Genomic DNA, 14,883 nt, shown 5'->3' on the forward strand with positions numbered 1-14,883 from the left:
CGCTTTTTAAAGACAGCAAGAGACTCAGATGTTCGGACAGACAGAGGAAGTTCATTCCACCACTTGGGCGCTAGAACAGAGAAGAGCCTTGATGCTTGTCTTCCTTTAGTCCTGGATGGTGGCTCAAGTCGAGCGAGACTGGTGGCTCGGAGGTTGCGTCGTACAGAGCGGGGTTTGATTAGACCATGAAGGTAGCTTGGGGCTGGTCCATTTTTGGCTTTGTAGGCGAGCGTTAGTGTTTTAAACTGAATGCGTGCAGCTACAGGAAGCCAGTGAAGAGAACGCAGTAGTGGGGTGATGTGGCAGTGTTTGGGCTGGTTAAAAACCAGACGGGCAGCTGCATTTTGAATGAGCTGCAAGGGTTTAATAGTGGACATAGGCGCTCCTGCCAGAAGGGAGTTGCAGTAGTCCAACCGTGAGATTACAAGTGATTGCACCAGAATCTGGGTAGCTTCCCTGGAGAGAAATGGCCGAATCTTCTTGATGTTGTACAGGAGGAACCGGCACGATCTTGTCATGTTGGCTATATAAGGAGAGAAGGTCAGCTGGTTATCCAGGACAGCACCAAGACTTCTTACCTTATTAGATGGTCTGATCTGGGAGTCATCCAGAGAAATGACTAGGTCCTGGGTTGGAGACTGATCTCCAGGAATAAGCAACACCTCTGTCTTGCTGGGATTAAGTTTTAGATGATGAGCTGACATCCATTGTGAGATATCTCGCAGACATGCTGAGATGCGAGCTGAGACTTGTGTGTCTGAAGGAGGAAATGACAGAACGAGCTGAGTGTCATCTGCATAGGAGTGGTAGGAGAAGCCATGGGAGGCTATGACCTTACCCAGAGAGCAGGTGTAGATAGAGAAAAGAAGTGGGCCAAGTACAGAGCCCTGAGGAACACCGGTTGAGAGAGTGCATGGGGGAGATATGGATCCCCTCCATGACACTTGGTAGGAGCGCCCTTCAAGGTAGGAGGCCATCCATTGCCATGCTGAACCTGTTACACCAAGGTTTGAGAGTGTGGACAAGATAATGTTGTGATTCACGGTGTCGAAGGCTGCAGAGAGGTCAAGAAGAATAAGGACAGATGACAGTTTGGCTGCTTTGGCTGCATGAAGCTTCTCAGTAACAGCTACCAGTGCTGTTTCCGTAGAATGCGCTGCATTGAAGCCAGACTGGTACTGATCGTGGAGATTGTGAGAAAAGCAGATAGTTGGTTATAGACAGCACGTTCAAGAATTTTGGATAGAAAAGAGAGGAGTGAGACAGGTCTGTAGTTGTTAATGTCTGTAGTGTCTAGTGTAGGTTTCTTTAGAAGGGGAATGACCTGAGCCTTCTTAAAAGCAGTAGGGACAACACCTGATGTCAGGGAGTTGTTGATGATGGGTGTGATGAAGGGGATTAGGTCCTGTGAGATGTCTTTAAGGATGGTGGATGGTAAAGGGTCAAGTGTGCATGTTTGTTAAAAAAAACCCATTTTTTTAGCTGTTTTGGCTACTTTAGAAAACTTGCAGAATCTGTAAAACCTCAAAAATGTCACATAAATGTCTCTTACATGAGCACATAACCTCCTGAGCTCAACTAATGTTGTGTTACCACAAATAACAGCCACAACATAAGGACTGCAAAGAAAACAGCACACTAATAGTAACAGCCCCAATTTAACCAATAAGAACATAAGCTGGGAGTCACAAGTACATCCCAGCTAAATCTGTAAAGTGCCACTACTGAAAGCAAAAGATTCTTGACACATATGTGCAAAGCAGCTTGTCATGTGAAACAGTTGCCTTAATATTTGTGGCCATTACACTAATTAGGCAAAAGCACACAGATGGTGCTGTTTCACAAACTCTCAGACTGAGAATCAAAATGTCATCACTGCCAACATTAGACATGAAAAAAATCCTGACAAATCTTTCCACGCTTTCATCAGTTTCAGTTTTTTTTTTTAAGCAAACCGACATGAAAAGGCAGAACAACGCTGATGAAAATGAGGAGCATTTAGCAGTGAAACAATGGTACTTGCGTACCATATGCCGCTCTTTAAATGCTGTAAGACAGCTGCAGGAGCCAAGTGTTCCTGGAGATTGGCCAGGTCCCAGAAGAAGATTTCCATTCAGTTAAAAATGTTTCCAGCTATCAGGAAGACGCCACTTTTCATAGACTTGCTTCCAGATGCAGGACAGTTCTCTTTGTGAAGAACAGATTACTCTCTGCGCTAGTCAGACTTACAACAAATGAGCGCTAATGCTAATAATGCATGATAAAAAATGGTCAGTCCATCTGTATGTATGTTTCATATCAGGTATAAATATGGGTTTGCATGTGCCCATGTAAAGCTGGCCAGAATTTAAACTAAAGGCTTTAACTTTACTGATTTAAGCTCTGTGCACTTGGCTTCCCCCCTGACTGCTCTCTCATCTGAACCTTTTATTTCCTTCAGATGGAAGATGGAGCTCCATTACTGCACTGTTCAGCAGGCTATTAGGAAAAGTATTACTAACCATCTTGCCCGCTTTCAAGTTAAGATGAAACAAAGATGTTTCTGTATGTTTCGTCATTATCACAAATGGTAGTAGTTTAGGACATCATTTTCTTTTCTCAGACCAAAAAAACCTTCTTGAATATATTCATTAGAAATGATTGTTAAATTATGGGCCAGATTACACACCACATTCTTTTCCAGGATTACTGTGATAAGTCTAACCTGGCACTCATTGAAGCCTCCACCAATTACATGATGCACACTATTTGCTCAATGGATTAGCATTGTAACTGACTTAAACAAAAAACAATGGCTAAAAAGAGTCCAGCAATTCCTTCGTATGGGTGCTGCACAGCACCAGGTTACTGGAAGTTTAACGTCTTCATTCCCGGTAACTTTCTGTGAGAGCACTGACATACTTTCTTTGTTTCTGCATCCCAAATACAGTATATGCACAATATAAATGTTCTACCTTATATTGCTTCCAAGTTTGAGTGAATGTGAAAGTGTGTGTTAACATGTTACAGATTGGTGCCCCATCCAGTGTAAATTCTTGCACTGTGCCTGGTGGACATCAGGACAAATAATCCATCAAGGAGGTTTGTAGGTTAAGCAGCTTGTATTTACAGCAATGTAATACTATAAAATAGGTGCATCTGCCAAACTCATTATTTTAAATATGACAAAGCAAAACAGCACAATATAATCACATTCAATACAAATCTGCAACAATAAAATAAGAAAAAAATAAATCTGCAACTGTAAAAAAAGAAAAAATAATCTGCAACTGTAAAATAAAAATAAATAAATCTGCAACTGTAAAAATAAAAATAAAATCCGCACTTGTAAAAAGAAAAAGAAAATCTGCAATTTAAAAAATACAAATAAAATCTGCAATTTGAAGACTAAAAATAAAGTCTGCAATTTAAAAAATAAAAATAAAATCTTCAATTTGAAGACTAAAAATAAAATCTGCAATTAAAAAAAATAAAATCTGCAATTTAAAAAATAAAAATAAAATCTGCAATTTAAAGACTAAAAATAAAATCTGCAACTGTAAAAAGAAAAAGAAAATCTGCAACTATAAAATAATAGAAATCTGCAACTGTAAAAAGAAGAATAAAAACTGCATTTGTATAAAATAATAGAAATCTGCAACTGTAAAAAGAAGAATAAAAACTGCATTTGTATAAAATAGAAAACTGCATCTGTAAAAAGAAGAATAAAAACTGCAACTGTATAAAATAATAGAAATCTGCAACTGTAAAAAGAAGAATAAAAAATGCAACTGCATAAAATAATAGAAATCTGCATTTGTAAAAATAAAAATAAAACCTGCAATTTAAAAAATAAAAATTAAATCTGCAATTTAAAAAGTAAAAATTAAATCTGCAACTGTAAAGCAGGAAAAAAAAACACTTCTGGCAAAGATTCTAATAATGAAGATATGTTGACCATATGCACCAACACATGGGGATGCATTTAAATTACTTTGAATCATTAGTTTAAAACGTTTTTAAGTTGTAACTTTTAATAGAATGTACCTTGACGTAACCAAGTTAAAAACAGGTTGGCTGTCTAAAATAGCATTAAATTGCAGTTTTATTTCTTTTTCAATTTCTATCATGATTTACCAAATTCAACAGTATGTTTTTATAAGCATATATACCTGTATGCATTCCAAACCACACCGTTTAAACTAAATTTAAGACAAAAATAATACACCACTAGAAATTTTACTAATGTTTTACTAATTTTAATGACCTGATATGTTGTTTGCTGTCCAGGTGTATAAGTAATTTGTAAAGAAAATGATATTTGCCACCAAGATGGGCAGACAACAAACAAGCAAAATGTATGAGAGTGTGTAGTGTATTTGCTTAAAATGTTAAAAAGAAATAGTAATTTATGATTACAGAGTAAAAGTACCATGTATGAGTTTTAGAAAAGCTGGTTAATCCTGTGGTGACAGACATTTCCACAGGTAAAAATTGTATACATATTTAATGCCAAAAATGTAGTATTAATCAACAAGATGCATAGTCACAGTACCAAGGGTTCCAGAACTTTGTGCAAAGAAAGGGCCTTCAAAACAGTTAACACCTCGCCATTGTTACCAGATTCTATGGTGTCTGTTTGGATAAGCAGAGAGACCTACTGGTCAATAACAGTCCCTGATCAAGTAACTGTATGAAGTCCCGAAAGTAAGCTGAGATTATTGTCACTGACCTCACATAGTCATCCAACCACCTGTTCCTCACAACAAATAACACAGATGCCTCATTCTAAACAGAACTGTACCTCACCTGAACTGTTATTTCCCTCAGGCAGTCGTTCTCCAAAACAAGATTGCGGTCTTCTAGCTCGATACTCATTGCACACTTTTTTTCCCACTAGCAAACCCCAAACTACTGAGATAAACTTTGTTTTCTAAAGGCTTTTTTTTTTTTAATTAAGTGTTGGTTACATAATAGAGAATATATATCGTTATCAATTTATTTAAACATAGTATGTATGACTATAGTATTTGTGACAGACTAAAACATGTCTGATTTACAGTGATGACATAATAATGCACAGTGAACATCACAATCTATTTAACTGTGACAATTTAAATGGGCATGGGCATAGAGAAATCTGTGTAATCTGTGTAATTGCCACTCTAGAGTATCAGAATACAATGTCTTCAATATTTTTATTCATTTTTCCTAATTTACTCCCAATCTAGTCATATCCAATCACCCAATTGCATTTCACCTCTACTCCTGACCGAGACGTGCCCCCTCCAACATGTGTGCCGTAGTTGACCACTTCTTTTCACCTACACGAGATGGGTTTATACAGAGAGGCATGCACTGATCTCCATTATTCCCCGTCTCTCTGCAGGTTCCATCAATCAGCCAGCAGAGGTCATAATTTCAGCAGATATTAGGAATCTCCCCAGTGCCACTCCCAACCTTTGTACGAGCCAATCATTGCCGTCCATGCACCCGGCCTGCTGGTAGTAGAGCTGAGATTCAAACTCGCGAGTTTGAGATTTCAGCTCTGGTGTGAGGCTCGAGCGCCTCATGTCTTTTCCTTTAGAAAATGGTTTTATACAGTGTGATTGGTCAGGATTATTTGTGATGAGTTTGTTTAAAATATATATTGACTATGCTATAAGAAATCTTTGTTAATGTTTGGTGAATTACTCAATGGTAGCTTCATTGGCATGACAAAAAAGGACATTCATATTGCCAAAGCCTAATTAAAGTTTTAAGAAAAACATAAAAAAGAAGAAGAGGAAAAAATAACAATTAAAACATACAATATATACAAAATCGTTACAGATATGTACAAATAAAATAAAATTATAATAAAAACAGTGCAAATAGTAACAATAATTCTAATTCAAATGATTCTGATTCAGAATATTTAAGGTTTAATAAGTACAAACAATCCAATATAGAGAGCTTGAGTGCTGAGAAAAGGTTATATTACAGTCTTAACAGAAAAAAAGTCTTATTTAAGCTTATATAAGACTTATTTAAGCTTAATCAAGTCATGAAGCCACAAAAATGACATTTTCATTAATTGTGTGTCTGTGGCAGTGATTAGCAATAAACTGAAAAAACACGCTATATGCACGTTAGAGAGCAGAACAGTCCATGTCTTCAGAGCTTCATCTCACCTGAACGAGTGTGTGTGTGTGTTCATGAAACAGCCACTTCTTTATGGTACATAAATTTGTGGTTTACAGAGACGCGCTGTAATAAGATGATGAGTTAATGGATGTGGACTCATTGACACAAATTGCTGTAAAAATTCCCCGGCAATCAGAACTAAGATAATAATGCTTACAAAATAATGCTCCATTAATGCTCTCTATAAAAACACACCAGCACCTGGATTAGCTAAGTGATAATCCTATTTCTGCTCAGAGAAGACATGAAAGCATGTCTCTGCCTGCTGTGCCTGTGGCACTTTAAGAAAGACAGGTATTTGTTTAGTGCAGGACCTCTTGTGTGAAAAAATGTGATAGTTGTTCAAAGGTTTAAAATATATGAATACAAGAAAAAACAGGTCTTATTTAAAAGAAGGATCCAATTGTTAGACTGCAAATCAAAGTTCAATTTAAGTTTATGCTTTTTCAGAACTTGTTATTCTTCATTGCTTATCATTTTGGAATGTGTTTGCTAAACTGTTGCTGCAAAGTTGGAAGCATATAATTTCCTTTATATAACTGATTTATTACACCTGTTAGCAATCGTTGTAGCTAAAACACATGCAATTGAAAATTAGAAAGGGTGTCCCTATACTTTTGTCTACAGAGTGTATACTATGCAGGCCATTATATTAAATGACACATTTGGAATTAAAATATGTATTTAAAAACACAACTGAAAAAACGTGGCACAGTGTACCAGCTGGTAGAATGGGTAGCACACAAAATCAATGGTTCCAAGGTTTTTAGCTTGAAATGTCCCAGTGATCTAGGCCCTAGGTTATGCGGAATGTGGTAACAATTGCATTGTGGTCTAATCTAATAGTGTAAAAGTGTACAAACAGAACAGGTTTAGTGTGAGAGAATGGTGTAAAACAGGTAGTTACAGGTTACCCAAGATTCATCTTTTTAACTTCAATGTCAAAGGAACCCAAAGCTCCTTTAGAAATTCCACACATACACTGGGAGAACATGCAGGCTCCACAGAGAAAAGACTTGGACCGCTCCACCTGGGAATCAAACTCAAGACCTTTTAAGTAGAAAATAGAGATACAATGTGTAGATAGATATATAGATAGATTGATATGCGCTCGTATATATCTTAATAATCCTTATGGGCTATCAACTGAATTCTCCAGAGGCACCGGGCGCTCCATACGATGGCTGACCCTGCTCTCTGACCCCAGAATATTGTTGTACTGTATGTCTGTATATGTATATATGACAAATAAAAGTCATTCTATTCCAGCTAGTATTTTTTTAATAACAGATGTTTTAACTAAGCTTTTTGGCTCTGCACTGGACTTTAATCAGTGGGCTTCCAGTATCTTCAAACATCCACCTCCAGACATTCCTACTCATGTATCTGCTTAAAGGCTTGTCCTGTGTTTGAATTAAGATTGCTGTTTGTTTTAAAACGAAAGTAAGAGGATGCGGTAGATTGAGGATAGATGTGCTGCTGCTGGCCACTTTAAACCGTTCTTACACAGAGAAAACAATACTTCTTTCAAAGGGAATCAGCCGGTATCAGATTTGTTCCTCTGAGCTTTAATGAAAGGGCTCAGTTAGCCTGCGCTCATTATTATCCTATGAGTATTGACTTTGGCCTACAGTCATGAACAGATAAAATGGTGTGAGGCCTTGTCCTAAGTGATTACTCAGAATTACAAATCACTCTGCACGTAACTCTACCCAGTCTGGCACCCTGGTCTCATGTGCCTGCCAAACGCCTGCTACACACGCCGCCGGTACGAAACATCCTTATACAACAAAAAACAAACAGCACAAGCACCAACACACGTATACACATCCAGAATTAAAATAGAATTCAGACTGTTAAAGGCAGACATATGTAATGTGAAATAATGGTCTGCATGTATTCATAGTACACACATACACACCCACGCGGTAAGCTGGGCTATAATATCCCGCTCTGACAACTGACTTTTAATTGGGCAGACGGGTGTAGCGGCCGCTGTCATACGCCTGGCGGTTTGAGGCTTTGTGGGACAGGCCCCACGGTGGGCGCTGTCATGTAGCCCTGGCTCTTTGCGGGTCCCCCTCCGTGGGTGTCCCAACTCATTTAGGAGTGTGCAGACAAAGCGCCAATTAAAAAAAGGGGGCTTTAAACAATCGAACCCAGCCCCCTGGGGCTCAGCAGACAGCCTGCAGACCTGGAGACAGGGCAAGAGGATACAAAGTTCCACATCTATAAATATATTACTAATTTGCAGGGCCATATATTACTGTCTGTTTAAATAAAAGAGCTAAAAGATTCTCTGTGCTAGCATATTTTAAATAACACCTTGCAAAACCACAAATAATTATTATTGCTTTTTAGCTGATTTTTATTATTTATATTCAAATAAGAATTATAAATAAAATTTAAAAGCAAACTATGCAACATACATTTTATTAATTGGAATTAATTAAAAAAACCAAACACACACCGTAAATCAAACTTTTAAGTACATTTTTAAATAAATAAAATAAATAAATTAATTCATTTACTGCACTTTTTGCATTTAAAAGCTTAACAGTGTTTAAATGACAGGATTTAGTGCAACACACCATTTTTGTGTTAATTTGTACATGTTTTTGGATCCTAAATGTACATTTTTATTTCAAATCAGCAGCATCTGTAAACTTAAATTTGTATTTTTTTTTTCTCAAATTGTAGATTAGGAGACATATGTATTCCAAAAAAGCTGCCATCTTTATATCCATCATTACGCAGACTTGTTTCTTTCTTCTTGTATTACATCTTTGTTTGTATTGCACTTCTTTTGTCTGCCATAACAGGGGATCTGCTTATTTTCAGGCATGTAGTTCATGTTTTTCACAGACAATACCTGAGTTATGATTGTTTGTTTGTTTATTTGGATTTTAACATCATGTTTTACACCCTGCGGTTACATCCATGACAGAACAGGTAGTTACTTGTTACACAAGATTCATCAGTTTACAAGTTTATATCGAACACAGTCGTGGACAATTTTGTATCTACAATTCACCTCACTTGCATGTCTTTGGACTGTGGGAGGAAACTGGAGCACCCAGAGTAAACCCATGCAGACATGGGGAGAACATGCAAAATCCACACAGAAAGGACCCGGACCGCCTCACCTCGGGACTAAACCCAGGACCTTCTTTCTGTGAGGCTAACAGTGCTACCCACTGAGACTCCGTGCCGCCCACCTGAGTTATGAAGGTCAGCACACCTCTGTCTTATTTTATTTTAGTATTCTCTAATCCTCCCCATGTTGAGAAATCACCAAAGTTTTTTGGCCACAATCACCTAATATTTACACCTCAGTAAAGCAGTAAGTCATGGGCAAGAGACTCCTGAACAATACTAAATTAAACAAAAGAAAATCTTCAGACAAATCTAGAAATCAACCAGAGTCCACCTGCTGCAATTTGAATTGATTGAACATATTATGGACACACATCTGGGTCTATAGGAGACCCACAATTTACACAGCATTGTCTGGACAAAAACCAAACCGTGAAGTCCAAGGAACTGTCTGTGGATCTCTGCAATCACATTGTGGTAAGGTACAGATCATGGCAAAGATATAAAACAATATCTATAGCTTTGAGTTTTAAGTTTTCAGGACCACAGTGACTAAAATTATTTTACCATGGAAGAAAGTTGGCACAAGTTTGAACCTTAATCGAGTTGGCTGCCTGGCAAATTAGGCTGCTGAGCAAGAAGGGCCGTGGACAAGGAGGTAAGAAAGAACACAACAGTCACTCCAAAAGAGCTTCAAAAGACCTATGCAGTGGGAGGATGTGTTGGACAGACAACCATCTTTGAAGCTCATCATAAATAGTAAAGCCACTGTTGAGAAAAAAGTATATGATAGCCCAGTTGGAGTTTGCTAAATGACCTGTAAATAACTCTGACAATGACTATTGGACTATATGGCTAGTAAAAAACAGACACTGCTCTTTACCTGGCTAATACCACTCCTACAGTGAAACATGGTGGTGGCAATGCTTCTCAAAACTAGGGACAGGATGACTGGTAAGAATTGAGGGATGAATGAATGCAGCCAAATACAGGAACGTCTTCGAAGAAAACCTCAGCCTGTGCTCACACATAGCTTTTAAAGCCAAAACAATTGCAGTTGCTCTGGAGTAAGTCTTTGAAAGGTCTTGAGTGACCCAGACAAAGCCCAGACTTCACCTATACTAAACATCTGAGAAAAAAACAGAAGACAACAGGTCACATTCACTCACCATTTCAACTGGTGAAGCCTGAAAGGATTTGCCATGAAGAATGAGATAAAGTACCCAAACCCAGGTGTGCAAAGCTCGTACAGATGTATCAAAAAAGACTTGCAGCTGTGATTGCCAACAATGACACTTTTACAAAGTACTCTCACTTTCTTAACCACTTATATGATTAGGGTCGCAGGGGGGTGCTGAAGCCTATCCCAGCTTTTCAATGGACACAAGGCACATAACTAAGTTTGCTTGTTTAGTTTGACAAGACTAATCAAAACCCTGAGTAAATAAATATGTTTTCAATCTAGACATAAACATCGAGACTGTGTCCGAGTCCCGGAGAGAGGCAGGGAGATTATGGGATAAAGTCCCCTTAGGTATGAGTGTTTATGTGTGTTTGCCCTGTGATGGACTGACGACCTGTACGGGGTGTTTCCAGTCTTTTGTCCAGTGAATTGGACCCTCCGGGACCTTTAATAGGATAAACAGTGATGGTAAAACAGACAATGAATAAATGAATGAATTTTGACAATAGTAACACATAGTGTTTCATAGACTAAGCTAGTTAAAGGTTGGATTACTCTTACATTCCCACGGTTATAGTGAGCTAATAAAACACAACACCTATGTTATAACCTCTTATTACCAAAGGTAATGATTCTGGAGCTGACTGTTTATCCATGCAGTTTGTTGATAAATGCATTATATTATTTTCTGCAGATGATGGTAAGCAGAAAATTGCAGAGTCTAAAAAGTAAACTAGGTTTTATTTGAGCAGACTGCTTTTGTAGCTTGTTTGAAGCAATTAGAGCGAGCAGGGAACTGTTGGGATGCTGCAGGAGATGGTAAAGCAGCTCACAGTGTGCCAGCAGAAGGCTTGAGCTGTGCATCTGCTGCTGTCTGTGTGCCTGGTGTGGCGTGGAGGAATTGTGGAACGATCCTCTGTGCCAGACTGGTGAACCTTGCATTTTTAAGAGCAGGAAATGTTTTTAATGTATATCTCTGTCACACCCCCTCACTAGTCCTATCATATACATGAGGTCCATATGCCAGTTCCATATGGGCTGCCACCTTCTCCTGCCAGTCTGTAGGGGAGCTCCCATCCATCACCACAAGAGCAGAGTGCTCACTTGTTATCAGCCCTGATCTTCTCCTACACACACACACACACACACACACACACACACACCACACGCACACACACACACACACATAGCTCTACATACCAGGGTTTAGATAGGGAACCATATGCAAGTTGTCCTGGAGGGGGAGATACAGGCATGCAGTTTTCACAAACCCTCTGCCATAAACAGAGCACACATATACTGTACATCTATGTATGCAAACCAGTATAAAAAAACCTTTGCATATTAAAATACAATAATTCCTGAACAAAATATTAAACATATAATAAAAACAAAACGAAAGAATAAATGAACATAAAACACAATAACACTAAAACAACCCACACTGTAAACAACATTCTGTAATAATGTGGTCAAATTGAAATAAAACACCATAAAGTATACTAAATAAAAATTACCCACTACAACTTACAACAGTAAAGTACAGAATTGCACAGTATTATACATTCTTTATTACTGGTTATTTAAAGGTGTCTGGTACCGAGCATCCCAGCTCTAAATCCAGACCTCAGTGTCTCAGCATTACTCACTAAAGTCCCTGGACAACCAGCTAAGCATTTCCAACCGTAACAAAATGCTGATTAACAGATCTGTGAAGGATTGTGTCCTTCAAATCAGCACAACATGGCATGTCAGTTTTGCAGTATTGTCATAATATAAAATATATAGTTTGATTTGTTATTACAAATAGGTGTGCAGCCGATGCAATTAGATTCTGTTAGACTAAGTATTTGAATTGTGCATGGTCTGTGTTTGCTGCATAGTTTGAAATAATTTTTTTTTTACCTTGTGACCTCAATATAACACCAGTGAAGTTAACTGGCTAATATAATATATATATGGATACACCTAAATAAAATGGGAATGGTTGGTGATATTAACTTCCTGTTTGTGGCACATTAGTATATGGGAGGGGGGAAACTTTTCAAGATGGGTGGTGACCATGGCGGCCATTTTGAAGTCGGCCATTTTGGATCCAACTTTAGTTTTTTCAATGGGAAGAGGGTCATGTGACACATCCAACTTATTGAGAATTTCACAAGAAAAACAATGGTGTCATGTAACTTTATTCTTTCATGAGTTATTTACAAGCTTCTCTTTGTTTACAATCATTGACATGTCGCAGAGGTTAACACGTGAGGAGCGGATAGAAATTGTGTTGATGTCTGGTGAACGCAGTACCCGGGTCATTGCAGCAGATTTCAATGCAAGACACCCTACGAGACCACCCATCTCCCATGCTACAGTTAGCAAACTGCTTGCCAAGTTTCGTGAAACTGGTTCAGTGTTGGATTTGCCAAAATGTGGACGCATGAAAACTGTCACTAATGAAGAAACATCAGTGGCTGTCCTAGCTTCATTCAGCAAGAGCCCACAGCGTAGCACTCGCAGCATGTCACTGGAGAGTGGCATCAGTCGAACATCCCTTCGGCGGATATTAGCTACTCACAAATGGCACCCTTACAAACTCCAGCTGCTGCAGCATCTCAACGAGGATGACCCAGATCGGTGCACTGAATTTGCAGAATGGGCAAAACAAAAATTGGAACAGGACCCTCAGTTTACACAGAACATTTTGTTCAGTGATGAGGCAAACTTTTATGTGAATGGTGAAGTTAACAAACAAAACCACCGCTATTGGTCTGACACTAACCCACATTGGATAGATCCCTCCAAGACTGTTGGAACACAAAAATTGATGGTATGGTGTGGTATATGGGGTACAAAGATAGTGGGGCCATTCTTCATCAATGGAAACCTCAAGGCCACTGGATATTTGAAATTGCTACATGATGATGTGTTTCCCTCTTTATGCACTGAAGCTGGCACGTTCCCTGAGTTTTTCCAGCAAGATGGTGCACCACCACATTATGGGTGTCAGGTCCGAGCATTCCTAGATGAACAGTTTCCTGGAAAGTGGATTGGTCGTCGTGGGCCAGTTGAATGGCCCCCAAGGTCTCCCGATCTGACCCCCTTAGACCTTTATCTTTGGGGTCATCTGAAGGCAATTGTCTATGCTGTGAAGATACGAGATGTGCAGCACCTGAAACTACGGATACTGGAAGCCTGTGCTAGCATTTCTTCTGCGGTGTTGCTATCAGTGTGTGAAGAGTGGGAGAAGAGGGTTGCATTGACAATCCAACACAATGGGCAGCACTTTGAACACATTTTATAAGTGGTCAGAAACTTGTAAATAACTCATGAAAGAATAAAGTTACGTTAAAACCAAGCACACCATTGTTTTTCTTGTGAAATTCTCAATAAGTTTGATGTGTCACATGACCCTCTTCCCATTGAAAAAACTAAAGTTGGATCCAAAATGGCCGACTTCAAAATGGCCGCCATGGTCACCACCCATCTTGAAAAGTTTCCCCCTCCCATATACTAATGTGCCACAAACAGGAAGTTAATATCACCAACCATTCCCATTTTATTTAGGTGTATCCATATAAATGGCCCACCCTGTATATATATATATACAGTATATACTGTATATACAGTGTATCACAAAAGTGAGTACACCCCTCACATTTCTGCAAATATTTCATTATATCTTTTCATGGGACAACACTATAGACATGAAACTTGGATATAACTTAGAGTAGTCAGTGTACAACTTGTATAGCAGTGTAGATTTACTGTCTTCTGAAAATAACTCAACACACAGCCATTAATGTCTAAATAGCTGGCAACATAAGTGAGTACACCCCACAGTGAACATGTCCAAATTGTGCCCAAAGTGTCAATATTTTGTGTGACCACCATTATTATCCAGCACTGCCTTAACCCTCCTGGGCATGGAATTCACCAGAGCTGCACAGGTTGCTACTGGAATCCTCTTCCACTCCTCCATGATGACATCACGGAGCTGGTGGATGTTAGACACCTTGAACTCCTCCACCTTCCACTTGAGGATGCGCCACAGGTGCTCAATTGGGTTTAGTCCATCACCTTTACCTTCAGCTTCCTCAGCAAGGCAGCTGTCATCTTGGAGGTTGTGTTTGGGGTCGTTATCCTGTTCGAAAATCCAGTTTTCGAAGGGGGGGGATCATGCTCTGTTTCAGAATGTCACAGTACATGTTGGAATTCATGTTTCCCTCAATGAACTGCAGCTCCCCAGTGCCAGCAACACTCATGCAGCCCAAGACCATGATGCTACCACCATGCTTGACTGTAGGCAAGATACAGTTGTCTTGGTACTTCTCACCAGGGCGCCGCCACACATGCTGGACACCATCTGAGCCAAACAAGTTTATCTTGGTCTCGTCAGACCACAGGGCATTCCAGTAATCCATGTTCTTGGACTGCTTGTCTTCAGC

This window comes from Trichomycterus rosablanca, chromosome 13 (genome assembly GCF_030014385.1).
Source record: "Trichomycterus rosablanca isolate fTriRos1 chromosome 13, fTriRos1.hap1, whole genome shotgun sequence".
Lineage (NCBI taxonomy): Eukaryota > Metazoa > Chordata > Actinopteri > Siluriformes > Trichomycteridae > Trichomycterus > Trichomycterus rosablanca.